The sequence below is a fragment of the Narcine bancroftii genome, chromosome 10, assembly GCF_036971445.1.
Source record: "Narcine bancroftii isolate sNarBan1 chromosome 10, sNarBan1.hap1, whole genome shotgun sequence".
Taxonomy (NCBI): domain Eukaryota; kingdom Metazoa; phylum Chordata; class Chondrichthyes; order Torpediniformes; family Narcinidae; genus Narcine; species Narcine bancroftii.
The window spans coordinates 89,831,726-89,853,048 of record NC_091478.1 but is presented as its reverse complement, the minus strand read 5'-3'; the positions used below and the strand labels follow the sequence as shown (position 1 = coordinate 89,853,048).

At 40.4% G+C, this 21,323-nt stretch overlaps 1 long non-coding RNA gene across 2 annotated transcripts in view; it reads right to left on the bottom strand.

Annotated features, from left to right (window-relative positions):
- Nucleotides 1–21,323, bottom strand: part of LOC138744909 (uncharacterized) — a 96,458-nt gene that overhangs the window by 28,251 nt on the left and 46,884 nt on the right. Inside the window, exon 1 of one of the 2 annotated variants that reach the window (XR_011345860.1) lies at nucleotides 3,164–3,293. The exons of the other annotated variant lie outside the window; for it this stretch is intronic. This is a non-coding gene — a long non-coding RNA (uncharacterized lncRNA). Of the gene's footprint in view, nucleotides 1–3,163; nucleotides 3,294–21,323 lie in introns of those variants that run through there. 2 annotated transcript variants of the gene reach the window in all.

Here is a 21,323-nt window from a genome sequence, read left to right as displayed (position 1 = left end):
AACATGATTTACATATTTTGACAAGAAAAAGAGATTTTGATGTTAATATAGAAATGAGTCTCTAAGGTAGTCATTGTATTTAGCACAGGAGATCTGGTTTAAACCTCAGAGGGAAGCAGTGTGCACTGCAGAATGTCAACACTTAATATGGGTTCAAAGCACATTAAATCCTTACATCAGGAGGCTTAGTGTATTGGAAGCAATGTCATTTACATTTATTGATGTTCACTTGGTTCAGAAAATTTGGTACATTTTAAAACAAACTGTTTTGTTGGTTTATGCAATTGTCAATCAACAAACAAATTTTACAACAACCACTTGCACTGCACCAAAATAAGATTTAAAAAGTGATGAAATACAATGTAAGGCTATTTTATCATTTTTCAAAATGTATGCAGCAAAACTAATCTCACTGACAATCAAGCATCAACCATCAATGCCCCATATTACAAATGTCCTAAAAATGAGTCTTGCCCCAATTTAGGAAGTTGATTTGCAGACCAGTCCTGTTTTCCTTCCATTTAAATAGTTGAATTACGGACATTCATTGCAAAGAACTCCCCCACTGACACATCACCAGCCTTATTTTCAAAGAGGAGGTCAGTTGCAGCTCCTTCTCCTGTAGACTCTTCAATGCATCAGACACCTGGTGGTCAGAGCTTCAATTGTTTTGGCCAACTTTCTCCTTTGGCACTGAAGCCAAGGGTGTCTTCCCTTTCAGTGCAGATTGCTTTTAATCATGACCAGAAATGGCCTACCTCTCTCCTTCCTCCAATCAATCAACAGTTAATAAGATGCTCCAATAGAGTTTAAATGTTTTTGATCCAATTGTATCAAGCAAACACTTAAGGCAGTGGTTCTCAACCTTTTTATTTCCACTCACGTACCACTTTAAGTAATCCCTAAGCCATCGGTGCTCTGTGATTAGTAAGATGGTTTGTGAGTGGGAAAGGAAAGTTGAGAATCACTGCTCTAGACACAATTGTCACTGAAATATTTTGCTTGAGAAAAATGGTCATTGGCCCATTTCCTTTGGAGTTATGAAACCATGCACATAACAAGTCAATGAGGTACGATTAAAAGAGTGGTTTTCAAACCTTTTCTTTCCACCCACATACCATCTTAAGCCATCCTTTACTAATCACAGAGCACCTTTGGCATAGGAAATACTTAAAGTGGTATGTGAGTGGAAAGAAAAAGGTTGAGAACCACTGACTTAAAGGATCAAACACATTTGTCTTTCATTTTCTTACAGAGTCAACATACATCTCACCTTTGAAATCACATTTAACTACAATATTCATCATCAGAAAAGGTTTCACTTACTATGAATTACTAATTAGGCTGGTTCTATTGTTGAGCTCTTTGTAATCTTGAATGGCTTCATCACACCGACATGTGAATGAAGAGCTGGAGTACCCATCATAGTCCCTCAAGATCATTAAATTAAATCTTGGTTGATCTGATTGTAACCTCAACGCTACATTCCCATCCACATGTGGTAACCTCTCAAACACTTGCTTATCAAATATGTTTCAACCTTTGCAGTCCTTTGAGGAAAGACTTACCAACCTCCAGGAGAAAAACACTTTCTTCAAGTCTTAAATGGTTGACCCTCTCTTATTTCTAATCAGTTCTAGATTCACCCATAGGAAGAAACATCCTCTTTATATCCAGCCCTGTCAAAACCCTAGTGGATCTTATTTGTTTCATTCAAGTCTTTTTTTTTAATCCAGTAAATAGCTTGACCAACCTTTGCTCAGAAGATAACCCAGATCTTCTTTCTTTGGCTTGGCTTCGCGGACGAAGATTTATGGAGGGGGTAAATCTCCAAATTGCTTCCAAAACATTAGCACCATTTAAGGAGACTAATACAGCAGAAAATACTCCAAATATAGTTTCTAGAAAGAAACATAACTTTCTAGTTTTGTAAACAATTCTTTGTAATCATTCTGCTATTTTTTCTAATTACTTGCCATTCCTGCATACCAGTATCTTCCTCTTCATAACTCACTGCAAACTCTCAGCATTTAGATAACATGGTTCACTTTCATTTTCCCTGACAACTTGTCACACCCAGAACATAATTAACTTGAGAACTAAAAGCTGGTGTGAGCCACATGTTCCCCTGAGTCTGTTCTATAATTCAACACAATTGTGGGGCTTCAGTTCTATTTCCCTGCCTGTTCCCCATAAACCCTGTCAAACCAAAGATCTTTCTCAGCCTTCTCCACTTCCACGGCCCTCTGCCATACAGTATTCTAAGGTTTCATGATTAGCTGAGGAAGACATTTCTCAACTCTCTCTTAAATGGGCAGCCCCTTATTCTGAACTATAATATTTCATCCTAGATTCACCCATGAGAGGAAACATTCTCTCAGCATTCGTCCTGTCAATCCTCTTCAGAGTCTTATGTGTTTCAATAAGATCGCCTCAGATTCTTCTCTATTCCAAGACTAAAGGCTCAAGATGCTTAATTATCAAACCTGGTCAACCTTCACAGAACTGCTTCAGATTCAAGTATATATTTCTGTAAATAAGGAGATCAAACTGCAACTCTTACCTTAATAATTCACAATTTTCTTAGGCTGTTTAATCTTCTCATCAAACTGATTTTTCATCCATTGGGTGTGTCTAACTTACACTGCCATATGTTTCTTTGTGGTATTGTCTTTTTTTGACACTCTGGCTATAATTTTGCAAACCTAGTAAAATAGGAGATGTACTTTCTGTGTTGACTTGAAATCTATAGCAAGACCTGTCCCAGCATGTTTTTAAGCTGCCTGAAAAATATTGGACAACCTGTTTCTTTTGTCTATGATGAACCACAGGTGATAAAGACAGATTCCCATTCATACCACTGGCAGTGGTGTAATGGGAGTAAACATAAATTATTCTCCATTGCTGTGATCTAAGAGACAACAAAACATCTCAACAATAATTTCCATGAGAAAGAAGACTCATTGATCAGAAATTGGACCAACATTTTTGTTTAAATATTGGCTGCCTAAGCTAAGAATGCCCGATCAGATCCACCACACAAAAAAAAAACACATCAAATTGTGCAAGAATACATTTGAAATGGTTATACAAAATTTACTGTAAAAGTGGACCAGCACACTTCCCTTGAAAGTTAGCAATATTTCAGATTTTTATCATGTACCTTTCTTGAGTGGCCCAGAAATTGGACCCTCAATTGGCTCAAAGTTCCAATGATCTGGGTTCAATCCTAAGCCCAGGTACTGTCTGCATGGAGTTTGCATGTTCTCCCTGCGGCCATGTTGGTTTCTTCCAGGTGCTCTAGTTTTAACCCAAAAGTGTGCAGATTAGTAAATTAAATGGTATTGTTAATAACAGAAATATAGTGAGAATAAAGTGTAATGAATGTGGGATTAGTGTAGATTCGTGGCTGATCTTCATCAGAGTGTTGTTGAGCTGAAGGGTTGGTTCCTGTCCTCTGTCTCCTAAGACTCCATGACTCTAAGTGTCATCCCTTGAAGGCACACCCCCCCCCCCACCCCCAACATGACAACCTCAAATAATCAACCCACACTATTGGTGCTGTAGATGAGATCGACCCTGCAGGAAGTGAAGAGAAAACTCTAAGACACCTGGTATGCTGATCCTACAGATAAATTGTAGGAGGGAACTGTATGTGCTGGGGTCAGGAGATCCGCTAGGCATTTGGACCACAACTGGAAGAGTATGCCAGGAGGTAGCTTCACCCTTTCCTCAGGTGTGTAAACTCTTTCTCCTTTGAGAAAAGCTGAAATAACTTTCTACCCTTCACAAGTTATTTCAGGGTGATCTGCAGACCGCTGAAAACAGTAAAACAGTTGGAATGAGCATTTCAGTAAATGGATCAGCACTTCTCTTGCTGTGTGTAATGAACCTGCAAGGAAGGTTTATTATATGTATTAGCTGAGTTCTGTTGGCTGATTGGTGGTAAATTATTTTGGGGTTAGGGACATGGATGTGAAAAGCGTTACTGTCTATAAACTGAGGTATTTATTGTCACGAATACCAACATGTAAACTTTGTTTTCCAGTGATCAATGGAGGATCAGAGGTGGAAAGGGTGAGCGAATTTAAGTTCTTGGGAGTCACTATCTCAACACACCAATGGCACCATGAAGAAAGGACGTCAACGCCTCTCTTCACCAAGAGTTTGAGGAGGTTTGGTATGTCACCAGAAACCCTGGCAAATTTCTACAGATGAGTGGTGGAAAGTGTGCTGACCGGTTGCACACTATTGAGTACATCTATGGGGAATGATGCTGTCGGAGAGTGGCAGCAATCATCAAAGACCCTCATCACCCAGCACATGCTCTGTTCTCACTGCTGCCATCAGGAAAGAGGTATAGATGCCACAAGACTCACATCACCAGGTTCAGGAACACCTGCTACCCCTCCACCATCAGACTCTTCAAACTCAGAGACTCATTTAAGGCCTCTTACTTCTGCACTTTATCGATTTTCATTTTGCTCTGTCAGTTTGTTTACATTCATTATCTGTTTACAGTTTTTTGTTTGTTTACATGTTTTATGCTGTGTAGATTATTTTTTGGGCTACCAATTAGTGATAATTCTGCTGAACCCACAGGGAAAAAGGTATCTCAGGGATGTATGTGATGTCATGCATGTACTCTGACAATAAATCTGATATCTGCAATCCAGGCAAGTCAAATGTTACACAATGCAACAGGCAGTGCAAGAATAAAAAGTGTTTCAATAAAACAAAATGCAAGGTATAGTGCCAAATAAGACAAAGGTGTAGAGCACACACGTCAAACTCTGGCCCGCGGGCCAAATTTGGCCCGCAATTTAATTATATTTGGCCCGCAAGATCATTTCAAAAATGTATTAGAGGTGGCCCGCCCTGCAGCGAGAGCCGATGCTGTTTTTTGGTAATGTCACCCCCACCATCCTCCCCCTTCATTGCACATCCTTCCCCATTGTAACACGAGAAATTGTAACACGAGAAGTCTGTCTATGTCATCAGCCAGCAAGCCAGCTGGAAGGCTCCCCGCACAACCAGTCACTTCTCCCACCTGTCGAGCGGTGCGGCGGATGGGCGAGTGCCTGTGATTTCCTGTCGGCGCGATGGGCATGGCAGGCTGTGCACGGCTCCCGCGCGACTGGCACCGGACGGCCCTTCCACAGCGCAAGCGCACTTCTCCCGGTCGCCACGGCCTTCAGCGCTTGCACCCGCGCGGACCCCAGGGACGGCTGGTTCGGCCCTGCACGTGAAGAGAGAAATGGTGGCTGTCCGCAAAGGCTGATCGGCAGCGCGCTGGGCCTGAGTGGGTGGGTAAGCAGGGGTGGGCAGAGGGTGTAGGTGAGGAGTAATGGGCAGGGGAAGTTATGGTGGTGCGAGGGGCAGTTAGAGGGAGGGATGAGTAGAAGGAGGGGTGGATAGGGAAGAGGTAAAAGGGGAGGGGTAGGGCAAGTAAGGGAGGGGTGATTAGAGGGTGAGAGATGGGTAGAGGGAGGAACAGGTTGAGGGGAGAGGCAGTAGAGGGGCGTGTATAGGATGGGTGGGTAGAGGCAGAGCGTGTGGAGTGAGGGGTGAGTAGAGGTTGGGTAAAGGACTGGTCAGGTAGAGGGATGGTGGGTCGAGGGTGAATAGAGGCCTAGAGCCTGAGGAGTGAGCAGGAAATGCTGAGTCCTGATGCAGGCCAAAATGGACACAGCCTGTGAATGCTGACTACATCTCCACAGGGACCAAATATGTTTCCCTCAGGTCAAGCAAAGGGTGAACTTGAGCTACCTACTCCTGACATGTAACATTATCCTCCTAAAGTTATATCCTAAAGTTTAACATTACATATGTTGAAAGAAGAGAAAACATGCAGATGTTGTTGAAAATTTTCAATAAATATTTAGTTCGGCCCTCGACTTAGTCCAAGTTTTTAATTTTGGGCCTCCGTGAATTTGAGTTTGACACCCCTGGTGTAGAGTATAGTGTGAAGATATCAGTAAGTAAAGTCTCTATTGTTATTTTAATCTTGCATCTCTAAGTTATTTAAGAAGCCTCACAAGTAACACAGTGACATAACAGGGTAGGAGTGTGTGTCTGGGGTAGGTCATGCCCTTTAAACTTTGCCTTTTTTTTAAGGCAGTGGGAGGCGAAGAGAGTCAATGGAGGGAAAGTTGGTTTGCATGATGGTTTGAACTGAGTTCACAGTTCTCAGCAGTTTTTAGCAATTTTGGGCTTCCAAACCAAGCTGCAACACAATGAATTGGAAACTTTCTGTTGTGCATCTGCAAAAAACTAGTCAGGGACACTGGGAACCTGCCAAATTTCGTCAGGATTCTGAGAAATTCAAGAAAAACTATGCATTTTCAGGCTTCTTATGCAAATCAACTTTCTATCAAGGACTTCGAGTTCAATGCAGTCAATGCCATTCATTCAATTATGAAATGTTAAATGGGACTTATTATAAATGGTTGCATAATCTAAATGATAACATCACAACCCAGCATTGTAGCAACAGTTCATCATAAAATCTGTGAATTGCAGGATGCAGTGTAAAGAGTCAATGACACTCAAAGCCAATTGTGTAATATGTCAACCCCTTCCTTTATGCAATGCAAGAGATCATTGCAAATTCAATCCTTGCAAGTTTGTCTGCCAAGGCAGTCTGCAAGAATTCTTGCGGATATTTTTTCTTCAAACCACTGCTTTTGCCTTCTGATTCCTCTGTCGAAGTTACTGAAGAGATGGATGCTATTCCAGATGGCATAGAAGATTTCAGAGCTCACTCTTCCACTTCTGTGAGATCACCCACTATATCTTGGTTCAATAATGCCTCTCGTTTCCCTGTCTCTTGAAAAACTTCTGTTCATTGCATCTGGCATCCCAATAAGTCAAAGGCACCCTGGCTAAATTTATCACTGCTTGTAATTTCTGCAAATCCTCTATTAGAGTTGCTAAATGCAACTTTATTGAAAAGCTGCATCAATTGCCTTCTTTCTCCAGCAGATGTTTCTACTGGGCTTTTGCCAAGTTTGTGTCTCAGAAATATGCAAATCTTTCCCTCCACCCTCTTTCATCTTCATGGAATAGTTGCTAATTATCCCTTTATTTTCCTTTGCCCTCTTAACTCACATAAACTTGTAACATTGCAAAAGTAACGTGAGATCAAGCCATATCCCTTGCTCTTTGGACTAGATATATCCTGAATGTTCTTTTATTCATTACCAAAATGTGACTTCCAGTTTAGTCCTGTGACCTATAAGCTCCTCAACCTGCTATCTATCCTATTTTGTCCTCTTGTTTTCTTGGCCCTTAGAAAGTCACACAATTATAATGGCCACAGTTGTCTAAGCATTCGCTAATTGTCCAATCATCCACTACTTTTAAATTTGCAATCAATTTGTGACTAGAAGTATATTCTTTGAATCAACCTTTTCAAATATAGCCTTTTCTTTTGGTTAACAAAGTTTCCTTGAGCATCAAGTAACTCTGATGTCAGTATATCTTTGTGTTTGAAATCGAATATGTAGTTGTATTGTAACCTTTGTATCACAAAAGTAAACATTACATTTAAGTGATCCTAAATTACTTTCATTAAGAATCATCAGTCCTGGATGGTTTTCCTGGTCAATATTTGGGGTTTCTACCAATTTTATGTTCTTTACTATCTAGTTTCTTCTCAAATCATTACATTATAGTTAATGGCTCATTCACTCATAATTAATTCAGTGGTATCTGTCTTGCTTTGCTTTTGGCTCCTGCTTCCCATCAATAATCTCTTTCACTCATTGCCCAATTGCAACCATTCTTTCATTAATAAGAAGCAGCTTTGTTTTAGACTGTGCTGTTCGTCAAGAGCCTTTTACACCAGCAGTCCAAATCAGGAGACTATGTACTTATGCATTTCTTGACCCAGGAAGCACTGCGTCATTTTGCACCATGGGGCTAATGAATCAGCTTAATCTTCAAGGAAGGTCAAAAATTCTATTGAGAATTATAGGTCAAGTTAAACACATTGAAGCCAGTGTTGCTTTGGGCTTAAAGATCGCTGGACTGGATAGTAACGATTTTTGTGAACTCCCAGGTGTATACACTCAGAAGACTATGCCTGTGCAGAAAGGAAACATCCTGCATCAAAATGACATTGAACCGTGAACGCATTTGAAAAATGTTTGTTTACGTGAAATCAACTCTGAGATTGAGTCACTGATTGGTTCAGATGTACCAAAGGCTCTGGAACCACTAGATAGGACAAGGTCAAAACCATCTTGGCTGGACAATTAATGGACCATTAGGAGAAAGAAAAGAGGTTCAAAACCAGTTGGCTATAAGTATCAACAGGATATCAATTGTTAAGTTTGATAGGCTGTGGGAGTGGCAGTTCAAGAATGAGTTCCTGAGAGCCTCAGGGATGATCAAGAACCTTCAAAGGAAGACCAGCAGTTCTTGGAATCAGTGTCAAAATTTGCCAAGCTGGTTAATGATCATTATCATATTGGATTACCTCTAAAGAAAAAGGAAATGTGCATGCCTGATAATAGAAATGCAATTGAGCAACGTACACTGAATTTAAAGAGAAGATTCAAGAAAGGATCTTCCTTTCATTCAGACTACACCAAAAGAGTGTCTGACATATCCAAAGGATATGCAGAGAAAGAACCAGATAATATTTTGGAATGTAGTGATGGAAATAAATGGTACTTGCTGCACCATGGGGTTTTGCATCCACAGAAGAAAAAAAGCTTTGGTATTTGATTGAGGAGCAACCTTTTGGGGAGTTTAACTAAATCCTCAACTCTTACAGGGCCCTCGTTTGACCAGTACATTGATAAGAGTCTTGAATATATTCCATAAAGAACCTGTCATGATCACTTCAGCAATGTTCCATCAGCTGAAAGTACCAAATGAAGACCCTGACTTGTTACAACTCCTTTGGTGGCCTGATGGGATACTACGGTCAGAACATGGTAGAATACAGAATGAGAGGGCATTTATTTGGAGTGATTTCATCACCAAGTTGTGTGGATTTTGCCCTTAGGGATTTTGCTGATGACTATATGGAACGATTTAACTCTCAAACTATATGCACCATCAAGAATAAGTTTTATATGGATGACTGTCTCACTTCTGCAGCCACAGTTAAAGAAGTAATAGCTCTTGATCATGAGTCAAAGGTGATCTGTTTCTAAGGAGGCTTTCTACTTACCAAATGGATAAGTAACAATCATTAGGTATTGGCTGCCATACCCAAAAGAGAGAGGGTAAATGAAATGAAGAATTTGGACAGAAACCATGACAACCTTCCTGTTGAGAGGGTGTTAGGTGTACAATGGTGTGTTCAGTGTGACGTTTTTAAGTTCAAAATCATTTTGAAGGACCAACCTCTCACAAGAATGGGTATTCTTTCAGCAGTAAGTTCGATATATGATCCTCTAGGAATATTGGCAGGAGTTATCCTGTCTGACAAGAAGATCCTGAAAGGTTTGTGTAGGAAGAAGATTGGTTGGGATGATGAGATACCAGCATCCATTGTACAGATGTGGATGTGTTGGATTCAGGATCTTTGTAAGCTAGAAGACTTCAAGATTGACAGATACTTCAAACCCACAAATTTTGGAACTCTAACATCTGCTCAATAGCATCATTTTGCAGATGCGTGTGAAGATGGTTACAGAACTGTTACCTATTACCGAATGATAACAGGATCAAGTACATTGAAATGCCAGAGCATTTCCATTGAAACCAGTCACTATTCCATGAATGGAGATGATGGCCGCTACCATAGCGAGTAGGATGGACGCGATGTTGAAAGGAGAGTTGGAGATTAAATTAACAGACTCTATATTTTGCATTGATAGCACCACTGTGCTCAAATACATTAACAATAAAACTACAAGGTTTTGAACTTTTGTGGCTAACAGAATCACTGAAATTGGTAAAGTCTCACGTCCAATACAGTGGAGAAATGTTAACACATTTAACAATCCTGCTGAACTAACTTCCTGAGGTTTGAAAGCCAAATCTATTTGAAAAATGAAACAAGGGTGTCAAGGCCTTGATTACTTCTACAGCCTCAAAAGGAGTGGCCTCAAAATCCTGATAAATTAAAATAAATTTTACCAGAAGACCCTGAAATCAAAAGAAATACTCCAATTGCTGTTCAGATAATGTCTGAACAAATGGATTAATTTCTTCTCATCCTGGAATAGTTTGAAAGGAGCAACAGTGTGGATGTTCAGATTTAAAAGACAGTTTTAAAAGAAAGACATATATGCGCACCACAGGTGGAAACAGGTGCAATTTATATAAGATCTGTTCTGAAAAAAGATGGGTGAAAGAATATCTTCCACTGTTGCAGGAGCGACAGAAATGATCTAAGATCAGATGCAATTTCACGGCTGGGGATGTCATGATCATCATGGACCATTCGGTGCCTTGAAATTCCTGGCTGATGGGAAAGACTGTTGATACCATCCAGGACAAAAGAGGACTTGTACGTCAAGTTTGGATTAAGACGAAAACTGGCTTTCTGAACAGACCAATTACCAAAAATTGTCTTTTACAATAAACAGAAAGCTTTGATAATTGACTTGCACTTTCTTTTGAATATTTAACCAATATATACTACTGTTTGATTTTTTTTTCTTTGTAATGGAAATTATTTATTTTATATATAATAAATAGGGGCCAGTTTTGTAAAGGTTAAAATGCAAGTTGCAAGCAAATTCTTCCAAGAGTCTATGTAGGCATTGTTTACATACTTTGAGTGTCTCCATAGGAATGTATTCTTAGCCAAGGTCTCTTTCTCTCTGTGTGTTTTAAGATAAACAATCAGTTTGATTCCCTTTGTTCTGCAAATATGGAGGGGCTTGAAATGGTCTGAAAACTCTTATTGACCATTTTTAATATTGCTTTAAGCATCATTTAGCCACTTAATCATAGATTTAGTACCGTATAACAGAGTTGTAATAATGTAGTAACCCAAATAAGATTTAATAAACTGTGAAAAACTCAACTTTGGTATGGATCTTTTTTGAACAAGTCATAAACAACAATGGCATTCTAGTCTCTCCAGGTGATTAAAAAAGAAGATAGTCATGACACATTCCATCCAATCTTTCATTTTAATTCTATTCTTAATAATTTTCTTCTGATTCCCTGGATGTAGTACTTTGGCACCACTGAAGTGAATTGCATCTTCCTGATATATTCCAGTATCTTAAAAAAGCAATTGAATATCTTGATCCTTTCAAATGCCAGAAACTGGGTTTTTTTTAAAAAAACCTAACCAGTAGTTCAGATATCTTTTTTTGGCAAATCTGCTCTCATCTTTTTCAGATCCACAACATGTTTTTTTCTTTGATTATCTCTGTTGACCTCAAATAGAATGCTCAACTCTTCTTTGCTGAAGTTGTTTGCAAGAAATATGGCTAATTCTTTTTCAACATGTTTTGATTTTTACCTTCTACATCTCCTAACTCAAGTGTCTCTGAGATCTAAGCAGCTGTCCCATATTTAGAAGACATTTTCTGCTTTAGACTTCTTCCTGGGATAGTCCAGTCACTTTCTGGTGTTAGTAGTTCTTTGGTTTCAACTCTTTATTTAAAGATTAACAAGATTGACAGAATTCAAAAAAGACAATCATTATTCAATCCAACGTTCTCTTGATTTGGCCACAAATTATAAATCCTATTACTCAGTGTAACATGAATGACAAAATATTAATAGTTCTATCCTAGAAAGTGTTCATTCCTCTGAACATATTTGAAAGTCCTACATAGTGAGGAACTAGATAAATTTAACATGCACCAGCTGTGGTGGAACTTTAAAGTGCTGAGAATTTACTGCATGAGGCAACTAGTTTGGTCTTGATTTGCACTGGCACTGCCATGTCCCAGGCAAGTAAAGGAGCAGGGGGCCAAGGTAAACAAGAACTACGTATAACTTTCAAAAACTAAGAGTGTACTCTTTGCCACTCTTTTCAGGGTCTCAGAAGAAAATTATAGGAGGAAGAAATTATTACCTGCTGATAGCAATATCCCTCAGATCATAAGATCTGAGTTTTCCAGCGCGTCATATGTTTAGGACAGCCCTGTTTTGAGGTAGCTAATGGTCAAAAAACACATAGGAAACAGGAACACTAGTTGAAAAAAAAATTATTCAGTGTGGTTCTTACCGATCCATCACCTCTTTCTACCCATCTCCACTTCTGAATGTTCGCCTTTGAATCCAAAAATTGTATCAATCTCACACTTAATCTACATTCAAAAACTCATAAACCCCTGACTAAATGACTAAATGGCCAACACTGTAAGAGAATGAGTGAAGGTCCTGTTTCATGAGATGAGAGTACCTCATCTATTGTTCCAGCAGCAGTTCTGTCATGCCAATTTGGCCATGGCTAGAAAATTCTGGGATAACACACTGAGTTCAAGAACTGTTCTAACAGTTCTTATCTTGAGGCTGAACTTAGAACATAAAACATTGAACAGTACAGCACAGAAACCAACCCTTCCATTAAATATGATAGCCAAATTAAGGTAAAACACTGCAGCTTGCTTGCACTCAACACATATTCCTCTATTCTATGCATATGTGTTTATCTAATTGCGATTATCATGTCTGCTTCCACCACTACCCCATTCCATGTGCCTACCATTCTTGTCAGGAATTACACCTCTTCCTTACTGATCATCAACACAGAAGGACCTGAAGACTCTGTGCCTAGTGCCCTGCTCTGGCTACATAGCCAAGTTTGGCTCCAACACAACCTAAACATTTGCTGACAATACCACCATTGTTGTCCACATAACTAGAAATGATGAGTCAGAATACAGGAGGGAAATCAGGAATCTGGTTGGGTGGTGCCAATACACTAATCCTGCTCTCAGTGTCTCCCAGACCAAGGAACTTGTTGTGGATTTTATGAAGGGGAAGCCAAGAGACAATGTTCGCATTTATCAGACAGAGGTGAAGATGGTTTGTACCTTCAAGTTCTTGGAAGTCCATGTTTCAGAAGATACCTCTCCTGGTGCCAGGACATTGAAGCAAATATTAAGAAAGCTCACCAACACCAATACTTTCTAAATAGTCTAAAGAGATTTGCCACTTTGTCAGATTACTCTATGAAACATTTTCAGGTGCACAGTGGAAAGTATATTGACTGGTTGCATCACAGTCTGCTTTAATAATTCAACTTCCCAGGAATGCAGAAAGAAACAGGAAGCGACACGAGTGACGCTAGTGGCCCAGGAACTCCAATCCATTGTGTATGCACCAGCCAGGATTAGCGCATGCACGCAAGAAGAAATGTAGCTGCGCTTGGCCTACAGATCCCAGGACACCGCATTTAACATGGTAAGTGCCCTCTTGGTCTCTCCCGCACCGCTCAGCCCAGTCAGTTCCCCACCACCCCCCCCCCCCCACCCAAGCTCGGCCCAGTCTGCCCGCAAGCCTGCTGAGCCTGGTCAGCCCCATTCCCCCGGCTCCCAGCTCAACCCAGTCAGCAATGGCCCTCCCCCCCCTCCCCACTACACTCAGCCCAGTCAAGGGTGAAAAATAGTCTGGTGCATGGTACCCACCTGTTTCAAGCATGTGTTAACCATACTGGTGCCCAAGAAGAGTGTAGTGACCTGCCTTAATTACTATCAACCAGTAGCACTTACATCAACAGTGAAGAAGTGTTTTGAGAGGCTGATGATGAAGCAGATCAACTCCTGTCTGAGCAGTGAAACTGATCAGCAAACTCCAAGACCTGGGAATTATCACCCCACTGTGTAATTGGATCATGAATTTTCTCACCTCCAGACCACAATCAGTGAGGATTGGTAAGAACTTTTCCTCCACAATCTCCATCAGTACCGGAGCACCACAGGGTTGTGTTCTTAGCACCATGCTCTACTCACTTTACACCTACGACTGGGTGGCTTGGTACAATAACACCATCTACAAATTTGCTGAAATACAACAGTCTAAAGGAAAGTGATGAGTCAGCATACAGGAGGGAGATTGGAACACTTGGCTGAATGGTGCACCAACAACAAACTTACACTCAATGTCACCAAAACTAAGGAGCTGATTGTTGACTTCAGGAAGGGAAAGCCAGAGGTGTACAATCTAGTGATCATTAGGGGATCAGAGGCAGAGAGGGTGAGCAAATTTAAATTCTTGGGAGTCAGTATCTCAGAGGAACTTTCCTGGACCCAACACACCAATGGCATCGTGAAGAAAGCACATAAGTGCCTCTACTTCCTCAGGAGTTTGCAGAGGTTTGGTATGACACCAGAAACCCTCACAAATTTCTACAGAGGTGTGGTGGAAAGTGTGCTGACCAGCTCCATCACAGTCTGGTATGGGAACACCAAAACCTCTGAACTTAAAACCTGCCAAAAAGTAATGGACACAGCCCAGGACATCACAGGCAAAACCTTTCCCACTATTGAATGCATCTACAGGGAATGCTGCCATCGGAGGGCAGCAGCAAAGACTCACATCACTCAGCACACACTCTAGTCTCACTGCTTCCATCAGGAAAGAGGTATTCGTGCCACAAGACTTGCACCATCAAGTTCAGGAACACCTGCTACCACTCCACCATCAAACTCCTCAACAACAAACAGACTCATTTAAGGACTCTTACTTGTGCACTTTATTGATTTTCTTTTGTTCTTTCTGTATTGCACAGTCAGTTTGTTTACATTCATTAACTATTTACAATTCTTTTATTTATTTCCATGTTTATGCTGTGTATGGTTTATTTTTGCACTGCCAATTAGTGGTAATTCTGCCGTGCCCACAAGAAAAAGGAATCTCGGTTGTATGTGATGTCATATATGTAACTCTGCCAATAAATTTGAAAATCTTAAATCTGTTACACCATTTTATTTTTCCTGCACTATGGTATCTCTGAATGTTTTATTATCCATCTATCTATTATCTCTTTTTAATGTAATTTATTGTAGGCTTTAGTCTTTTTCATGAAGTATCTATTTAGCTGCACCAAGTAAAAATTTCAGTATGTATGGACGTTGTAAAGTGTTCATAAAAATAAACTTGTTATCATTATCAATTTGTCTGACACATTGTTAATCTTTCTCTCTCTCATTTAGTCAAATCATGCTTATTGTCATCTGATTGCACAAATAAAACACGCAAACACACAACCACACATAGCATACATACAAAGAATATGCACGCAGGACAAGGATTCATATATACAAATGCATAAATAAATAAATTTTATTTTGAGCTATGAGAGTCTCAGATGGTCAGCCTGAGCAGTTCCTTTGGCCGTTCAGCATATTCTCACTGCCCATGGGTCGATTTTGGTTCTAAGCCTGGTGGTGCTGAACTCTGATATTCCTGTATCTCTTTCCCGACGGGAGCAGCTGGAAGGGCTCCTCAATGATTTTGTGCGCCCTGTTCAGACAACGTCTTTAGACACATATACCTGAGTATGTGACATTTTTACTCTGGATGAAGGATTCTGGTTGTCTGACCTATCAATGTCTCTGATCATCTTATAAATTTCCATCAGGTCTCCCCTCAGTCTCTGATGCTCCAGAATAAACAATCCAAGTTTGTCTGACCTCTCCCCATAGCTCACACTCTCTAAGCCAGACAACATTCTTATAAATTCTTTCTATTCCCTTCCCAAAGCCTCCACATCTTTTCTGTAATTGGGTGACTAGAATTCTTCACAACCACATTCATTGATGGTACTTGTGAAACAAAATGGGCATTTATGAGTAAAATTGGCTCATATATTTATAATAAAACCTCCCCCCCCCCCCCCAGGGGTTATTTCATTACAGCCCATGTAGATGTTAATGTATGGGATCAAACAACCCAGTTTCTTAAACTTTTCAAGATTTGATTTTCTATTCATGTCAATTGAACATAAAATCATGTGGGGTGCAATGTGGGTGGTATATCTAATCTCACCAGATGCTTGCCATGGGAATGATCTTTCTTTTGCCCTTATTGCCATCCTGTTTTATGCAGTGCTTTGTTAGTCCCAAAGTCATAGCTCAGAACCATGATACAGAAGCAAGGCAATTATGCTTTGCAGCACTGCTAGCCAAGCAGTCCCAAGGATCGATTACAGGAACCAGTGAAAAGATCTTGTCTATTTGAAAATCATGAGTAAAACAACATTAGACTATTCAGAATAAGGTAGGCTTGTTAATATTCTCATTGCCGTATTTAATGCTCGGATATTGAGCATTTCACAATTTATAAAATGTCAGTTTTTCTACTGGGAGTGCATCTGATTACCACATCCAAATCCCATCTCCACTCCCAGCAAACCTTCATAATTGTAACATCCTACTCTCCAGTTAACCACAACACCTTCTCCCCAAAATAATCCATATTGTACATCCGTAAGAGTTCAGCTAATGTACATCCCAACACTATTTTTTTCCTATTTAAACCTGAAATAAATATTTCAACTTAAAGTACTGCACAGTTATTAATTTAACACCTTGTTTTTTTAAGATCAGGAATATTTCCTGTTTGAAGAAACATTTATCAGACAGAGGTGAAGATGGTTCCTGACAGAGGTGAATGGATGCTGACAGCATATTTTCCTGTGTCCTTTCTCCCTACATTGCTAACTTTATTTTAAATGTCATTCCCAGCCATGCCATAAAGAACAAGTACTTCTTGGTATCTAGATTTGTGGTCACAAATTTTTCAGATTCTTTCTTTACTGCTACAATCCAATTATAACCAATAATCTGTCATGGAACCTGTAATGGTGCTGGGCAGAAATAATTCTGGCTTGATGAACCCTATATCTTTGATTGAAAATGGAGCCACTCCATGATAAATCTCCAATGCACAAAGACATCAAAGTCGTTGAAAGAACAGGTTTTCAGATGAGGTAGAAAATCTTCACTTTCTCATTTTGAAAGTAGCATGGCACCAGTGTGATGATTTAAATTTCACTCCCGAAAATATTTTAAGAATGCACTTTTTTTGCCTTTCCAGAAGACGTAGGAGCAGAAATAGGCTATTCAGCCCATTGAGTCTGCCTCACCATTTAATCATGAGCTGATCCATTTCCCCACTCAGCCCACTGCCCGGCCTTCTCCCCATAACCTTTGATGCCCTGGCTAGCCAAGAACCTATCAATATCTTTCGTAAATACACCCAATGACCTGGCCTCCACAACCGCCTGTGGCAACATATTCCATAGATTTACCTGCCTCTGGCTGAAGAAATTCCTAGGCATCTCTGTTCTAAGCAGACACCCTTCAATCCTGAAGTTGTGCCCTTTTGTCTTGGACTCTTCTACTAAGGCAAACAATATTTCTACAACTACTCTGTCCACACCTTTCAACATTCAAAGTGTTTCAATGAGTTCTCCCCTCATTTTCCTAAATTCCAATGAATACAGGCCAAAAGCTGTCAAATGCTCATATAACCCTTTCATTTTCAGAATCATCCTTGTGAACCTCCTTTGAACCCTCTTCAACATCAGCACATCTTTTCTTAAATGAGGAGCCCAAGACTGCTCACAATATTCCAAGTAGGTCTCACCAGGGCCTTATAAAGCCTCATCATCTTGTATTCCCTTGAAATGAATACTAGCATTGCATTTGTCTTTTTCACCACTATCTCAACTTGCAAGTTTACTTCAGGCCATCCTGCACAAGGAATCCCAGGACCCTTTGCATCTGGGTATTTTCAATTTTCTCCCCTTTTAAAAAGATAGCCTGCCCATTTATTTCTTCCACTGAACTTCATAACCATACACTTTCTGACAAAATATTTAATTCTCCTAAACTGTCTAATTCTTTCTGCAGCCTCTGTGTTTCCTCTACACTACCTGATCATCCACCTGCCTTCGTATCATCTGCAAATTTGGCCACAAGGCCATTCATTCCAACATCCAAATCATTCATATACAGCATAAAATGAAGCAGTCCCAAAACTGACCCCTGTGTAATACCACAAGCAACTGGCTTACAAGAATTCAATCTTGTATTCCAACTCTCTGCTTCCTGCCACTCAGCCAATGCTTGACCGACGCTAGTATGTTTCCTGTTATATCATGAGCTCCTATCTTATTAAGTAGCTCATGAGTGGCATCTTGTCAAATGCCTTCCAATCCAAATAGACAACATTCACTGCATCTCCCTTGTCCAGCCTGCTTGTCACTTCCTCAAGGAATTCCAATAGGTTTGTCAAGCAAAATTTTCCCTGAAGGAAAGCATGCTGGCTTTGGCCTATCCTGTCATGTCTCCAAGTATTCTGTAACCTCATCCTTTACAATAGACTCCAATATCTTCCCAGCCACAGACATCAGGCTAAACAGTCAATAATTTCCTTACTGCTGCCTCATTCCCTTCTTGAATAGTGGGGTGACTGACAGCTGTGGTTATCCAGTCCTCCAGGACCACGCCAGAATCTATGGATTCCTGAAAGATCATTAGTAATGTTTCCACAATCTCTAACGCTACTTCTTTTAGGACTTAAGGATGCAAATCCATTTGGTCCGGGAGGCATCCATCCTTTGACCTTTCAGCTTTCTGAGCACCTTCTCCCTTGAAATTTTAAATGCACTCACTTTCCTTCCCCGATACCCCTCAACATCTGTTTCAATGCTGGTGTCTGCCACAGTGAAAACTGATACAAAATACTCATTTAGTTCCTGTGCCATCTCCTTGTCTCCCATTATTATTTCTCCAGTGTCATTTTCTAGTGGCCCTATATACTCACCTCTTATACTTTATCTACTTGAAGAAGCTTTTTATATCTTCTTTGATAGTATTTTCTAGCCTAATTTCATCCTTAATCTTCTTTGTTCTTATGAGTTTTTTAGTTTCCTTCTATACATTTTTAAATATTTCCCAAACCCATACCTTCCACTAATTTTTGCTTCCTTGTATGCCCTTTTTATTGCTTTTATGTTGGCTCTGACTTCTGTAGTCAGGCATAGTTGTGACATTTTTCTATTTGAATATTTCCTCTTTTTTGGTATGTATTATTCTTGCAACCTCCCCATTTCTTCCCCATTATCCCTAATGTTTTCTTTCAAGTCAAGTCCAGTCACCTTTATTTATCATTCATACCATGCTAGCATGGTAAAGATTAGATAGTTTTCCTCCAGGACCACGGAGCATATTTACATAAATAAAAGTTAGAATAGAAGTTAAACACATAAAAATATTAAGACTTACAAAGTAACAGTCCACGGTATCCTATCCCCAAATGTTCTGGGTATTCAGGAGTCTGATGGTTTGGGGAAAAAAGCTCTTACCCAATCTGGACATAAAGTCCTGAGTGCTGCAGTGCCTCCAACCAGATGGCAGAAAGAAGAATAGTTTACATGGGGGGGGAGGGGGGGGGGTGTGGAGTCCTTCACAATGTTTATTGCCTTTTGCCAGCATCGAGTGTGGTAGATGTCCTTCATGGTAGGAAGAGAGCCCCCAATGATCTTTTCCACTGATTTCACTATCTTCTGCAGGGTCTTGCGGTCTGAGGAGGTACAGCTACAAATTAGGTGGCGATGCAGTTGCACAGGATGCTCTCAATACATCTTCTGTAGAATGTACTGAAGATGGAGGGTGGGAGAAGGACTTTTCTCAGCCTTCGCGGGAAGTAAAGACACCTCTGGGATTTCTTGGCTATGGATCTCGGGTTAAGTGATCATGTGAGGTTCTTTGCCAAGTGCACTCCAAGGAACTTGATACTCTTGACATCCTCAATGGTGGAGCTGTCAATGGTCAGTGGATCAAAGTTCCCCTGGGCCTCTTGAAGTTGACAATGATCTCTTTTGTTTTTTTAGCATTCAGATGCAGTCCATTAGCGATTGCACCTAATCTCTGTACACAGACTCGTCATTCTTACGGATCAGGCCCACTACTTGTGTCGTCAGCAAACTTGATGATGTGGTTCGATCTGTGATTAGCTGCACAGTTGTGGGTCAGCAGAATGAACAGCAGTGGACTCGGCTCACAGCCCTGGGGGCACCTCTTACTCAGTGTGATGGTCTTGGAGTTGCTGTCTGAGGTCTCCTCAACAGGAAGTCAAGAATCCAATTGCAGAGGGAGGTTTTTAGACCCAGCAGGCTCAACTTTCTTATCAGGTGCTGAGGTACGATTGTGTTGAATGATGAGCTGAAGTCAATAAATGCATTCAATCATATGAGTTCTTGTTTTCTAGGTGGGTGAGGGCTAGATAGAGGGGAGTGGTGATGGCATCATCTGTAGAGAGGTTGGGTCTGTATATGAACTGTAGGGGTCTAGTGACATGGACAGCAGGAACTTGTTGTGCCCCATGACAAACTTCTCGAAGCACTTTAAAATGATGGATGTGAGCATGACAGGGTGCTAGTCATTGAGGCAGGACACAGACGACTTCTTCAGCACGGGGACAATGGTGGCAGCTTTGAAGCACTTTGGAACCACAGCACATATCAGGGAGATGTTAAAGATGTCAGTGAGAACATCCACTAGCTGAGTCGCATATCCCCTGAGCACTCTGCTGGGAATGTTATCCAGTCCAGCAGCTTTCTGGGGGTTGACCTTGCTTAGCTCTCTCTTCACGTCAGCCACAGCTGAAATGCTGTTTCACGTGGGATCATTTGTACATTAGCCCACTGAGACTCAAACAACCATGCTTGAACCAACTTTGGCCACCTACTTGTTTGGAGAGATGTCAAGACCAAATTGGGTCCTGTCCTCATCAGAATCCGCAGTTGTTTGGTTCCATCAGGGTAGACTGGTGAGCAGGAAGTCCTTTTCACTTCCTTCAGCATAAATTTAAAAAAACTTGTTTTCTTTTTGGCTTCTTGGCCTCATTGCCAGAGTCGATACTGATTTGACTACTATATGTTTTGCAAAACATTGACATCCTAATGTAATAAACAAACAAGCACAACTGAATTAGCTTTCTATACGTGCCTCCAATTGGACGCAGTTGTATTATGCATTATTAGCATTAATTCACACAAATGTGCTGCCCACATTTTCTGGAGTCATTCCAAATTCATTAGTAAAGTAAGGGGTGAGCTCCAAGCCCATACTGGGCTTGGCTTTGGGAAATTTCCTGAAGCAATGATTAATCACGGAAAAAAAGCTGTTACAGTGATATTTACATGATGATTTGGAACATGACCACTTTCAGGTAATGTTGATTAAACTTATAAATACTTTTGATCATAATTACATAGGCTATTTATTTACACAATAAATATGGAGCCAAGGGCACAATTGACAATGAGCCATATATACATAGAAATCTACAGAACACGATAAGCCCTTCAGCCCAGAATGTTGTGCTGACCTACTAACCTACTCTAACAACTGCCTAGAATTTCCCAACTGCATAATCCT